General features: G+C 54.1%; 1 protein-coding gene across 1 annotated transcript in view; it reads left to right on the top strand.

Annotated features, from left to right (window-relative positions):
* PTPRN2 (protein tyrosine phosphatase receptor type N2) overlaps window positions 1-12,738 on the top strand; it is a 535,117-nt gene that overhangs the window by 214,569 nt on the left and 307,810 nt on the right. The window lies entirely within an intron of this gene.

Here is a 12,738-nt window from a genome sequence, read left to right as displayed (position 1 = left end):
ACTCTTTCACCTCCTTGGTTAAGTTTATTCTTAGATATTTTATTGTTTGATGCTCTTGTAATTGGAATTGTTTTTTTTAAATTTCCTTTTCAGATTTTTCATTGTTAGTGTATAGGAACACAGCTGATTTTTGCATGTTGATTTTGTATCCTGCGACTTGGTTGAATTCGTGTTATTAGTTCTAAAAAATTTTTGTGGAATTTTAAGGTTTCTCTACATACAGGATCATGTCACCCACCTGCAAATACAGCTAATCTTACCTCTTCCTTTCCAATTTAGATGGCTTTTACTTCTTTTTCTTACCTGATTGCTCTGGCCAGAATGTTCAATACTGTGTTGAATAGAAGTGGTAGAAACAAGGATTCTTGTCTTTTTTTTGGTCTTGGAGAAAAGCTTTCAGTCTTTTACCACCGAATGTGAGGTTTCCTGTGGGTTTTCATGTTTGGCCTTTTGGTTGAGGCAGTTTGCTTCTACTCCTAGTTTGCTGAACGTTGTTATTTTATTTTATTTTTTTTTTGGTATCATGAAAGGGTGTTGAATTTTGTCAAATGCTTCTTTTGCATCAATTGAGATGATCTTATAATTTCTTTTCCCCTCTTCGTTTTCTTAAAGCGTTGTATTACATTGATCAATTTTTGTATGTAGAACCAACCATCCTTAAATTCTAGGAATAAATCCCACTTGGTCATAGTGTATAATTCTTTTAATACCCCACTGAGTTATGTTTGCTAACACGTTGTTGAGGATTTATACATCAATATTTTTAAGGGATATTGATTTATATTTTTCTTTTCTTGCAGTGTCTTTATTTGGCTTTGGTATCAGGATAATTTTGACCTCATAGAATGAGTTAGAGAGTGTTCCTTACTTTTAATTTTTTTGGAAGAGTTTGGTGTTAATTCTTCTTTGAATGTTTAAATATGATCCAGGGCTTTTATTTGTTGAGAGGTTTTTGATGAATGATTCAGTATTTTTACTAGTTGTATGTCAGTTCATATTTTCTACCTCTTCATGATTTAGTCTTGGTAGGTTGTCTGCCTAGAAATTTGTTTGTAGTACTCTCCTGTAATACTTTTTATTTCTTAGCATACTTTGAAAGTGTCAAATATTACTATTTTAAAGCATTACTTAATTTGATTTTTTTTCATCTTTTATCCAAAGGTATTATAAATATTTTTCTCTAGAGATTATTTCACCGTACTCTGATGCTTATTTCATTCTATAAATATACTCCCTTTGAAGTCTCTTATCCAGTCACTGCCTAGTATGTAGTTTGCGGGCTTCCCCCGTACGGATTAATACTCCAGCTGCCATGCGGCATGCAAGCACATTACAGGGGTGCAGCTGCGATGCTGGTTATGCTGTACTGGGGGAGCTGGCGCTGTGTGTGGGCGCCACCATTCTGGGATGGGAGCACCAAGAGCGTCTGCGGAGACCTAAAGCCCCCTTGTGTTGTTCTCGTGTCCCCTACTAGTGCTGTGATGGGATCAAAAGTGCAGAACCCCCAGAGCAGTTTACACACTCCGCCCACCTCTCTGCTTGCTCCCCGGATGTCAGTGTCAGACACTCGTGTTCTCGGAGTGGCCGCTTGCCCTGCTCTCACCCCAGGGAGGACATTCCCTGTCGTCTAGTGGCCGCTTGCCCTGCTCTCACCCCAGAGAGGACATTCCCTGTCGTCTTCTATCCCGTTCCTCTTTAGGGGACCTTCACAAAAAGCAGAACCCGCTCAGACACAGGGTTTTACAACGGTGTGGATAAGGTGTTCCAGCCAGGATGCACATTTAAATGATCCCTATGCTCTGTGGCAATAACAAATCCTTTTTGTGAATTTCTGACGTGAGTCAGTCACGCAGATTAATTCCAACTCTCAGGCCCAGGAGCCAAAAGACAGCAGGCCCTGTATATGCAAATGTATCCTCTGGGAAAGTAAGATTTTTATTAAAAACTGAAGCAGTGACCCAGGACACTTGGCCACCTCTATGGGCCTTTCATGCCCATGGCGTCTCAGTGCCTTGTGGTCATTCCTCCCCCCGGGGCTCGGAGCTGTGGCCTCTCTTACCTTATTCCTTTGTTTACAAAACATACATCACGGCTAAAGGCTGAAATTAGGCTGATGCCCGGGACAGGCAGAGCACAGAGGGCCCAGCACTCACACGTGTGCTTATCACACACCTCTCGTGTTCGTTGGTGCCCGAGGACTGTGTGGTGTTTCTCAAACCAGGGGCCCCGCCCGTCACAGACTCACTGACCGAGACTGAGGAACAGTGTGTTTCTGGCGGTGCACACAGAATCTGTCGATCGATGTCCTGCTGACCTGCCTGGTGAACCCGGCTGTGGGCAGGAGCCACCTCTGCCCCAACAGGAGCCCAGCCCGCAGTCCACAGACTCTGCTGCATCTCTTACTGGTCACACGTGTCGATGCGCAGCACCCCGCGTCCGCCGCTCTGGTTCCACGCTGCCAGCACTGCGACCCAGAGACCCCCAGGAAAGCTCTTAGCTTAATCCCGGCGGTTCCCTAGCGTCTCTCACAAAACAGCCGCCAATAGCCATGTACTGACTGCCAGCATGAGGAACGATAAAACGTCCTACCAACGCAGCACAAATGCATCGTGGTGCCAGGGGCACACGATGTCCCAGCAGCTGACGTCGGGATTCGAGAACACACTTGTCACAACTGGCACGTTTCCTTCTTGGCCTCCTGGGTTCCTGCTGACCCGAGTCTCCTTAGAAATATGCAAAGCCCACTTTTTGTTGCTGAAAATTGCACCAATTTGGGGGCTTTCTCAGAGGTGCTATTTCGGAGTCTCCTGCCTGTGCTTCGCAAGCCGGGAGCGTGCTGCGCTGCTGGCCGCGGCACTGGGACTTGAGGGGGGCCCAGGGGTCGCACTGTCCCTCGGGACCTCCCGGTCAGCCTCCTGTGCCAGGCTGCCGTGCTGACCTTACCCTTCCCGTCTCTCTTTTCTGAGTTGCGCCTCGCCACTGAAAACCAGACTGACTAGGGGGTGTCTAAAGCAGGGATATGACAGGAGCCCTTGTCTTCCTTCCAGTGCTTGAGTAACCCCCGCCGTGTGCTGTGGGAGGCCGACGCGGGCGCAGGACCAGGTGGGGACGTGCTGCTCCTCCTCCAGGGGCCTGAGACTGGCTGCTGGTGCCCTCCCGGCCTCTGCCTTTAGAGGAGTTGACGTGGTTTAGAAATTACTGGCAAGGCCTCCCCGTCCACTGATTAGACCTAGAAGTAGCCCAGCACGGGGAAGATGCGAGCCTGTCCCACGTTCTGTGATAGGTTTCCAGCTGCAAGGAATTTTAAGTGTCACAAACATGATACAGCTTTAGCCATAGTACTTAGAACTGCTTTTCTCCACCAAAGTACTTACGATCTGGCATAAATTCAAGATATTTATTGCCAAAGAAAGGTTGCCTAATTGGTAGTGAGCAGTATGCCAGGATAGAAAATTCCAGGCTTTTCTGAGTTACTTGGAGCTCACACCAGAGCAGCATTTGTATGTGTGCTGTTTCAGTGCACAAGCGTGGCCTCGGAGGATCGATATTTCTGGAATGTAGTGTGGAGGGGTGTTCCTCTCACAGAAAAAAGAGATTTATTTACACTGACCCGGTGGCACCTCATTTCATCCCTGGGCAGAATGTGAAATCGAACAAAGCGGTGCTTTGTCGAGCTCAAGGAGAATGCCAGAGACTCCCCAATTTCTATATTTTAAATCTATTATTTTGCTGTATTATTCTTATTTATTTTAAAAGACAATTTAGTAGAAATAGACATAATTTCTGTAAAGCACACAGGATATATAAACCCATCGCCTGACTTGGTTCCAGAGATTCAGAAGGAATTGGTCTGGGTCACCCCAGGGGCTCAGAGTGTGACAACCCCCCGACTGGCGCACAGGTGCCGTGGGCCCCCTGGGGGCACCGAAAGCCCCCCACTCCCGTCCCCACCTCTCGTCACTTCTTGGTCTTGACATCACTGGCCTCCCCTTGCCCCCCGCTATCTAAAGGTCCTTCAGGCAATTAGGAATGAAATAACAATTTAAGATCAAATGTGTAACATTCACTTTTTAGCCCAGAAACTGAAACTGGTTCACTGTCTCTGGAACCTCCACTAATGTGACATTTTAAAAAAATACTAAACCTTCGAACTGCCTTTTAAGAGTGTCCTCTGGGGGAAGCTGCTCCTGTGAGCAGGCGTCTTCAAAGGGTAGCGTCTGCGGCTCAGGGAAAGGGGAAAGCATTCAAACCAGTGGTTTCTGCTTCAAAATGCTGATTTTCCTGTATTCCTCCAGTGTTGCTTTGTGGCATCCCCTTCTCAGTGCTGTCACGGCCCCTTCATTCCTCTGTCTCTCCGTAAATCTCTTCCCTGGGCCAGTCCTACGTTTGAGCCCTGCTTCCTGCCCGGCCCCTGGACCTCAGCATGATATGCAGGCTACACCGCCGTCCACAGCTGCCCTCAGACCTTCTGAGGACCAGCAGGCTGTGGACAGGAGCTGGGCCACTTCTGCGGGCCTGGAACAGAGCAGAGTGGGCAGGGGGGAGAACTTGAGCTCAGCGGTGCAAGCAGGTGAGTCCTACCCCGAAAGACACGGCCATGGCAGGTGGTGTCACGGGTCAGCTGCAGCATCAGAACGACCAGACCATCCTTCGGCTCACGTTTGCACCCGTGGAAGGGGAAGGACCAGGTTGGACACTGGGGTCCCTCAGACGGGGCTCTGGGACGTCCTAAAGGGTTTATGGGGCAGCGGTGATGGCAGAGATCTGACGGGAACTCAGGTTGCAGCGTGGGTGCAGGTAGGGACCCTCAGATCAGGATCCGGTGGCACAAAGTTGGACGTATTCCTGAGCCCCCAGGGAGGGTCCCATCTGGTGGCGTCCTCCCCTGAGCTCTGGGCATGGAGCCCTCCCCGGCTGCGGTCACAGCCAACACCGCACGCGCTCAGGACCACGTTCACGCACCTGAGGGGCGGCCGCGAGTGTCACGTCAGATCTGACCTCACCATTAACACAGGACTTGCCAGAGACTCCGCTGGGAGGAAAGCCCAGGTTCCAGAGCGTCCAGGGATCTACTTTGAGTGTCGCCCGTCGGTCCCCTGGGCTTCTGGGCCTGTGCTTCGGGTGTAGGAAAAGCTGTAGTTTCTCGTTCATATTTCGTTTCGGAGCTCATTCCCCGCCCCGTCTGTCTTTGCCTCTCTCCATCTCTATTGCTGTCTCACTCACACACACACACACACACACACACACACACCCTCTGATCCCTCTGCCGCCCCCCTGCATCCAGGCCTCTCCCTCTCTGAGGTTTGCCTTCCGCCTGCGACGCCCAAGGGGGCCGAGCGAGGCCCAGGCAGCGAGTGTCCCAGGGGAGCTCTGGCCAGAGGCGTCTTCTCTTCTGCCAGCTCTCCAGCTCAGCCTCGATTTTGTTCTGCGGTTGGACCCTCGAGGGTTGTGGGCGGCCGAGGAAGAGGGGCACAGGCTTGGGGCGGTCGGCCGTGAGCTTTAGAGACATATGGCAACAAACCACAAAACGAGACCCAATCTGCAGGACGCAAAACAGGGCGTCTGGAGAAACAGAATCACACCCGTCGACGCTCGGGATGAAAGCAGCAGCGGGGGGTGAGCTGGAGACGCGTGCAGCAGCCCGACACTCGTCAGCTGAGCGGGCGCGGGTCCGAAGCCAGGAGCGGCCGGACTCGGGCCCCCCCAGGGTTGGACAGATACTCGGACCGGAGGGAATTGGGGGGTCACAGACAGGAAAGGGGGAGGCACAAAGGGAGGCAGACCCTGAGGCACCAGCGCCAGAGGTGACAGAACTCGGAAGGCATCTGAAGCCGGAAAACCTGCCAGACTTAAGACCAGGGAGCCAGGAGCTGGGATTAGTTCATTATTTCGATTAAATGAGAGTCAGTTAAGAGTAGAACATCTCTACTTTTCTCCCCGTTGAGAGGCTGTGACAGTGTTTCTGTGCCCCTTCCAGCGTTAGGAGTGTGTCAGAGTGACGGTAACTGGACCTCGGTGGAACCCCTGTTATTCGTGATGTGCCCAGGCCTCGCCTGTCCTTCTCAGGACACGAGCTGAACTTCTCCAGACCAAAGATGAGAAAGAATAAAAAACACACAGGTGCCCGGGCAGAGCCCGTTGGGGTTTGTTTTTACAAATCCCCAGTAACATATTAATTGTTGTGCGTTTCCTCTTTTTCAGGAGAGGTTCTTTGTAACCCTAGTAAAATTAGTAAAATCCTAATTTCCTGCAGGTTTTGATCAAAAGAGGTTTTATGTATCCGTTTCAGACAATGGGCCACCCTTGCCTGACCTTTACTAAACTGGGCACCAGTGTGTGTTTCATCCCTGACTTTGAGAACGTGATTTGGAATATGAGGTTGACCAGTCCAAGGGGCCAGAGACCGGAACACGGGGAGGGTCTTCTGTCCCAGGGGCCTCCCGTGATGCACACATGCTCTCCGTGTGGGGTTGTGAGCTGCAAACCCCGGTAACAGCCGCCCTGGATGAAGTTAAGCTATAGCAAGTGGAGGCCAGGCTCCCAGGTTACGCCTTGTGAAGAGTTGGCAGAGTAACGACGCAGAGGGATTTCATCTCGTCGTATTGTTCATACGTGAGGGGCCCTCGCTCCATCGGCGGGAAAGGAACCGGCGATTCTCAGTGTCCCCACGGCCCTGGCAGCATCATCACTGGAGCTCTGAAGTGTCCCCCCACCCAGATCTCCCAGCTACACGGTCATCCTGCCACCATGCCCGCCCCACTCCGGTTCTCGACTCCAAAGTGGAAAACAAAGGGCCCAGCTCACATCAGAGCCCACATGCCCTGTGTAAAGCAGCTCCGGGGGTCACCAGCTCCATGATGAGGGGTGCTCACCGTGGTGGAAACAAAATCAAGATAACAACGAAATACAGGAATACGAGAGAAACAGGAGGTTACAGACCAAACTGCCAGTAAACACCAACAAAGAGAGCCAAACATGAGTCTGAATGTTGGAGCAGAGACAGGCCAGTTACAAGGGTCCCAGCAGCAGCCTCTGTTCATTCAAGTGTTCATTCCTTCGGAAATACTCGGCTGGGAGGCCGTGCTTGCTGCCGGCATTGACCACGTTGGGGTCACAGGATGAGACCACAGGACCACAGAGCTTCACAGTCTGGAGGAAGGACGGCAAACAGACACTGATGATACAGTATACACACAGCGTGGCCTTAGAATCTAATCTGTCCCGACATAAACTTTAAACGTTTATTATATTTTTACCAAGATATAAAATGCTGGTGACCCACAAGCTAAGTAAGAAATATATCAACCCACAGTCTCAGGATGCTAGTGCAACCTTTTAGAACCTTTCCGCCAGTTTGAACTCAGTTTGTTGAGAGGTTGAAAGTCAGCTGGCGGGGCCTGGAGTCTGGATTCTAACAGAGCCTGGAGGAGCCCCAGATGGACTGGGCGCTGGGAACCTGGCCGGGCTTAGGGCTGGGGAGGCTCTGGACACAGCCCGCCCCCCTCCCGGGTCGCTCTCCTCAGGCATCTGTCATGGGCTTCAGATAAGCCTAGTGTCCGGGGGCCAAGGAGTGAGGGCCCCTGCCCGTGGGGGACAGACGTGTAAACAGTCCGTTTTTGGTTTTTTTTTAATGTTACGCGGGCCTCTCACTGTTGTGGCCTCTCCCATTGCAGAGCACAGGCTCCTGATGCACAGGCTCAGTGGCCATGGCTCACGGGCCCAGCCGCTCCGCGGCATGTGGGATCTTCCCGGACCGGGGCACGAACCCGTGTCCCCTGCATCGGCAGGAGCACTCTCAACCACTGCGCCACCAGGGAAGCCCAGTCCGTTTGTTTTTAAGGTTTGGATGGAATGTGGGCTCAGAGGAGACAGTGATCCAGGTCACCAGCTGGAGGGCAGAGGGGTGACCCCCGCACCCCAAAGGCCAGACCCGTGTGTACCCGCCCGCTGTCCTGGCAGCCCAGGCGGGGGGTTGTGAACAGAGCTGTGCCCGTGCCCCCGACCCCCAGGGTTCTGATTCAGTGGGCCAGGGCGAGCCCTGGGATTAGGACATCCTGACGGCCCGTAGCAGACACAGGCCGTCAGAGCTGAGAGGCCACAAGGCAGCCCAGGGAGGTGATACAAAAAAAAAAAAAAAAAAAAAAAGAAATAAAGATACATGAATCAACACACAGGTACACACAAAATCTGTATAACCTTAACAAGTATATTGAAAAGGAGATTCAGAGTAGAAGCATAAAGACGTAACTGGGATTAAGTTGTTGGGAAATGCAAGGAACCTACAGGAAGATAAGTTTCTGGAAAGAATTACAAGTAAAATTGCATAAATGAAGATGAGTATTATGTTCCAGGTTGGGAAGGCCAACTATAAATCCCAAATCATCATTAGGCTCAATACAACAGCAAATGGGATTATGGGATTACAGTGGGCGGAAACAAAATCAAGATAACAACGAAATACAGGAATACGAGAGAAACAGGAGGTTACAGACCAAACTGCCAGTAAACACCAACAAAGAGAGCCAAACATGAGTCTGAATGTTGGAGCAGAGACAGGCCAGTTACAAGGGTCCCAGCAGCAGCCTCTGTTCATTCAAGTGTTCATTCCTTCGGAAATACTCGGCTGGGAGGCCGTGCTTGCTGCCGGCATTGACCACGTTGGGGTCACAGGATGAGACCACAGGACCACAGAGCTTCACAGTCTGGAGGAAGGACGGCAAACAGACACTGATGATACAGTATACACACAGCGTGGCCTTAGAATCTAATCTGTCCCGACATAAACTTTAAACGTTTATTATATTTTTACCAAGATATAAAATGCTGGTGACCCACAAGCTAAGTAAGAAATATATCAACCCACAGTCTCAGGATGCTAGTGCAACCTTTTAGAACCTTTCCGCCAGTTTGAACTCAGTTTGTTGAGAGGTTGAAAGTCAGCTGGCGGGGCCTGGAGTCTGGATTCTAACAGAGCCTGGAGGAGCCCCAGATGGACTGGGCGCTGGGAACCTGGCCGGGCTTAGGGCTGGGGAGGCTCTGGACACAGCCCGCCCCCCTCCCGGGTCGCTCTCCTCAGGCATCTGTCATGGGCTTCAGATAAGCCTAGTGTCCGGGGGCCAAGGAGTGAGGGCCCCTGCCCGTGGGGGACAGACGTGTAAACAGTCCGTTTTTGGTTTTTTTTTAATGTTACGCGGGCCTCTCACTGTTGTGGCCTCTCCCATTGCAGAGCACAGGCTCCTGATGCACAGGCTCAGTGGCCATGGCTCACGGGCCCAGCCGCTCCGCGGCATGTGGGATCTTCCCGGACCGGGGCACGAACCCGTGTCCCCTGCATCGGCAGGAGCACTCTCAACCACTGCGCCACCAGGGAAGCCCAGTCCGTTTGTTTTTAAGGTTTGGATGGAATGTGGGCTCAGAGGAGACAGTGATCCAGGTCACCAGCTGGAGGGCAGAGGGGTGACCCCCGCACCCCAAAGGCCAGACCCGTGTGTACCCGCCCGCTGTCCTGGCAGCCCAGGCGGGGGGTTGTGAACAGAGCTGTGCCCGTGCCCCCGACCCCCAGGGTTCTGATTCAGTGGGCCAGGGCGAGCCCTGGGATTAGGACATCCTGACGGCCCGTAGCAGACACAGGCCGTCAGAGCTGAGAGGCCACAAGGCAGCCCAGGGAGGTGATAGGTTTCAGGGTGAGAGAGACCAGTGTGGCGTTTCCAGGTGGGCGGGGATGAAGGCAGCTCAGGCCCGACAGCCGCGGTGAGGACAGAGGCCCGGGAGTGGGGGGCAGACTGAGTGGACGAGGACCTGGACGTGCCAAGGAGGGGTGCAGGGGGGTCGCTCCCCGCGGCTTTCACACGGAACACGTCGCTCCACACTTCATGCTGGTGTTTGCACGTGCGTCTTTGTCATGTAAAGTAGCCTGAGAGCAGCCGTCTGCTCTGGCCGTCGCCAGGGGGACCCTGTCCACCTCCACCGAACCCGCCGGCCAGGCAGCGGCCACTTGCTCAGCTTTGAGGGTGGACGGAAACGGACAAGGTTCGGGCTCTTGGCACCTTGCCTGGTGCCTTTCATTCTACACGTGGGGCTCAGGTGGGCCTGTGCTGAGCCCCCTGCCCCCGTGACCCCCGTTTCTCTCCACCCCGTCCATCCCGTTGTTCCCCCCAACCTGCACCCTCGCCTTCTGTCTCAGTCCCGGTGCCCGATTCCCGCTCAGTGTGAGGAAAGGCGAGCCGTGCACTTTATCCGAGGCTGAGCTGTGGCGGCAGCACCTGGCGGGCTCCGGGGCCCAGCTCTGGGCGGATCCCTGCGCGTCCCGCGTGTGGCCGGGCCTGACAGCCCCTGTGGACCAGCTGCTGAGGGTACTTCAGGAGGTCACTCAGAACTGTGCTCCTTGCAGAGCCGCCTGTCCTAGAAAGGGCTGTCCGCGGCCTCTCGTGCAGCCGGGAGGGAAGAAATCTAGAGTGACTCTGGGCTCCCAGCATTTTATTTAAACTGGACACTCAGCCCTGTAGCAGATTCAAGAGCAAATGCCCGACATGCACATGTGGAAAACACTTCACACACACACACCCCCGCAAATCCCAGAGGCTGGGAGCCTCCTGGGCAGCAGAGTGATGGAACTCGAGGCTGGACAGAGCGGCGAGCGGGACGCAGAGCGCCGTGGGAGCCCCTCTCGGCACGAGGACTTCACCCGGATTTCAAGCTTCCACAGTCTGGCAGGCTGGTGAGTTTGCAGAGGTGCTGCCAGGTCTCCAGCCCGTGGACGGAGGGGCCCGTCAGGAGAGATGTCGTTAACGTGCTCCTGCCTGGCTGAGAGGTCAGCGGGGGGCTGGACGCGAGAGGGGGTCTGCCCCGGGCTGCTTCCAGCGGTGACCGGGCTTCGTCCTCTGTACGGTTAACCTCTGTGGTCACTTCCTGAGGGCAGAGGGGACCCTGCCCCCGTGTCCTACTTTACTTCCATGTAGACCGTCAGTGCGTCCTGCCAGGGTCCCTCACGGTCCCCACCAGGTCCAGCGCCGTCCCCGCCGCACCTCTCCGGCAGCTTCTCGTCACCCGACAAAGCCCCAGGCCGTTGAGCAAGTGGGAGCCGTCCCTGCCCTGGACCCTCTCGGCGTTTGTCTTCCGCTGCTCTGTGTTGTCACTTGTCTGTTTAAGCATCACTGGTTTTGTCTCCTCTGCAAAACTGTGAGCTCCATCAGGACAAGGCCCACGTCTTAGTCTCTGCAGCGCACGCAGCCCAACACAGCAGCTGCCACAGAGCTGCAGCGGGCAGCCCAGTGCGTGGCCCGGCCTCCCCCACCGTCCCCAGCGCTCACAGCCTCCAAGCCAGCTTCCTTCAACGACTGCTGATGCCCGGGGATTTCTGTCCCCGCATCTCAGGGCCCCTGCAGCCTCCCCAGCTGCTCTGGAAATAGCAAAGCCCGGCGTCCTCCTTACACCTACCTGCTGGCCCTCCCCTGGGTGACAGTGTGGCCTGTGGGCTCCCCCCGGGTGCCCACGTGGCCCATTGGCTCCCCCGGGTGACCATGCAGCCTGTGGGCTTCCCCCCACAGGTGTCCACGCGGCCTGTGGGCTCCCCTGGGTGACCACGCAGCCTGTGCCTCACTGTCTCAGCCAGGCCTCCCTGACCCCTGACCCAGGGTGGCGCCTCCTACCCTGTTCCCTTCCCCTGACCTCCTCCTTTACGTCCATCACCAGTTTGTTTTTAATTTTACTGTCTGCGTCCCGTGCTAGGACGTCATCTCCGTGAGATCTAAGGCTTCATCTGTCTTGTTCTCTGAGGGAGCTGGGAGCCCAGGGTGGTGCCCAGGGCATGGACCACGGGCAGTGGGCCTGGTGGACGTGGACCCCCCGTTGTGTCCGGAAAACCTGTCAAATGTGCCAAATGCCCCACGTTGCTATAGGAACCAGGCCAGTCACCTTCTTATATTTAAATGTAAGACTTCAAACGCTGTGACTGTGTCTTAGATATTTGTAAGGAAATAGTTATAGAAGAAAAACTGAGAATTTTGAATATAATCGCTCCCCCCCCACCCCGTAGCTTCCAAGTGTATTGACTCCAAGTGAAGGGAGTCTTGTCAAATGAACATAATTTGTAGGAAAAGTATAGGATTTGGTTTCCAGGTTTCCTGCACGCTCCCTAGCGTGAGTGTATCAGGGGACATTTCCGAGAAGGGCCTGCCTGCCTGCCTTCTTGGTGGCTCCAGAGCAGCTGATCTCTTCAATCTTGTTTTTACAACCAACGTCAGTCACAAAGGCAGAGAAATCCAGAGTGGCCTGGTCCTCGGGGAGACGAGCATGGACAGGGCCGCCCGGCACCTCTGTCCCTCGGTCCTTCAGCAGCCGTTCACCGAGGGCTCCAGGGCCTGGCCTGTCCCGGGGCTGTGAGGGCGACAAAGCTTGTCAGCAGTGGTCGAAGGTGGCCCTTCCAGAACCTCCTCACAACGGGGGGGCCGCAGCCTGCAGAGGAACCGGTGCAAGGGGACAGGACGGGGGTCCGGTGCTCTCTGAGCTTGAAGTGCTGGCACGGGGGTGGGGGCCGTGACCCCTCCTGCGGCTGGAGGTGCCAGCAGGCTGACCCTCACGGCCACTGTGTGGCCAGCAGTGTGGGTCACTCGGCGATGTCACCGTGCTCACTGGTGCCGCCGACAGATTTTCTCAGGCCAGGCACCAAGGTGGCGACACCACAGATGAGGAATATGGCCCCATCCATGCTCTTAAAACACCCGTAATCCACAGCAGCAA

The sequence above is a fragment of the Lipotes vexillifer genome, unplaced genomic scaffold, assembly GCF_000442215.2.
Source record: "Lipotes vexillifer unplaced genomic scaffold, Lipotes_vexillifer_v1.1 scaffold2094, whole genome shotgun sequence".
Classification (NCBI taxonomy): domain Eukaryota; kingdom Metazoa; phylum Chordata; class Mammalia; order Artiodactyla; family Lipotidae; genus Lipotes; species Lipotes vexillifer.
This window is presented reverse-complemented; position numbering and strand designations above follow the sequence as displayed.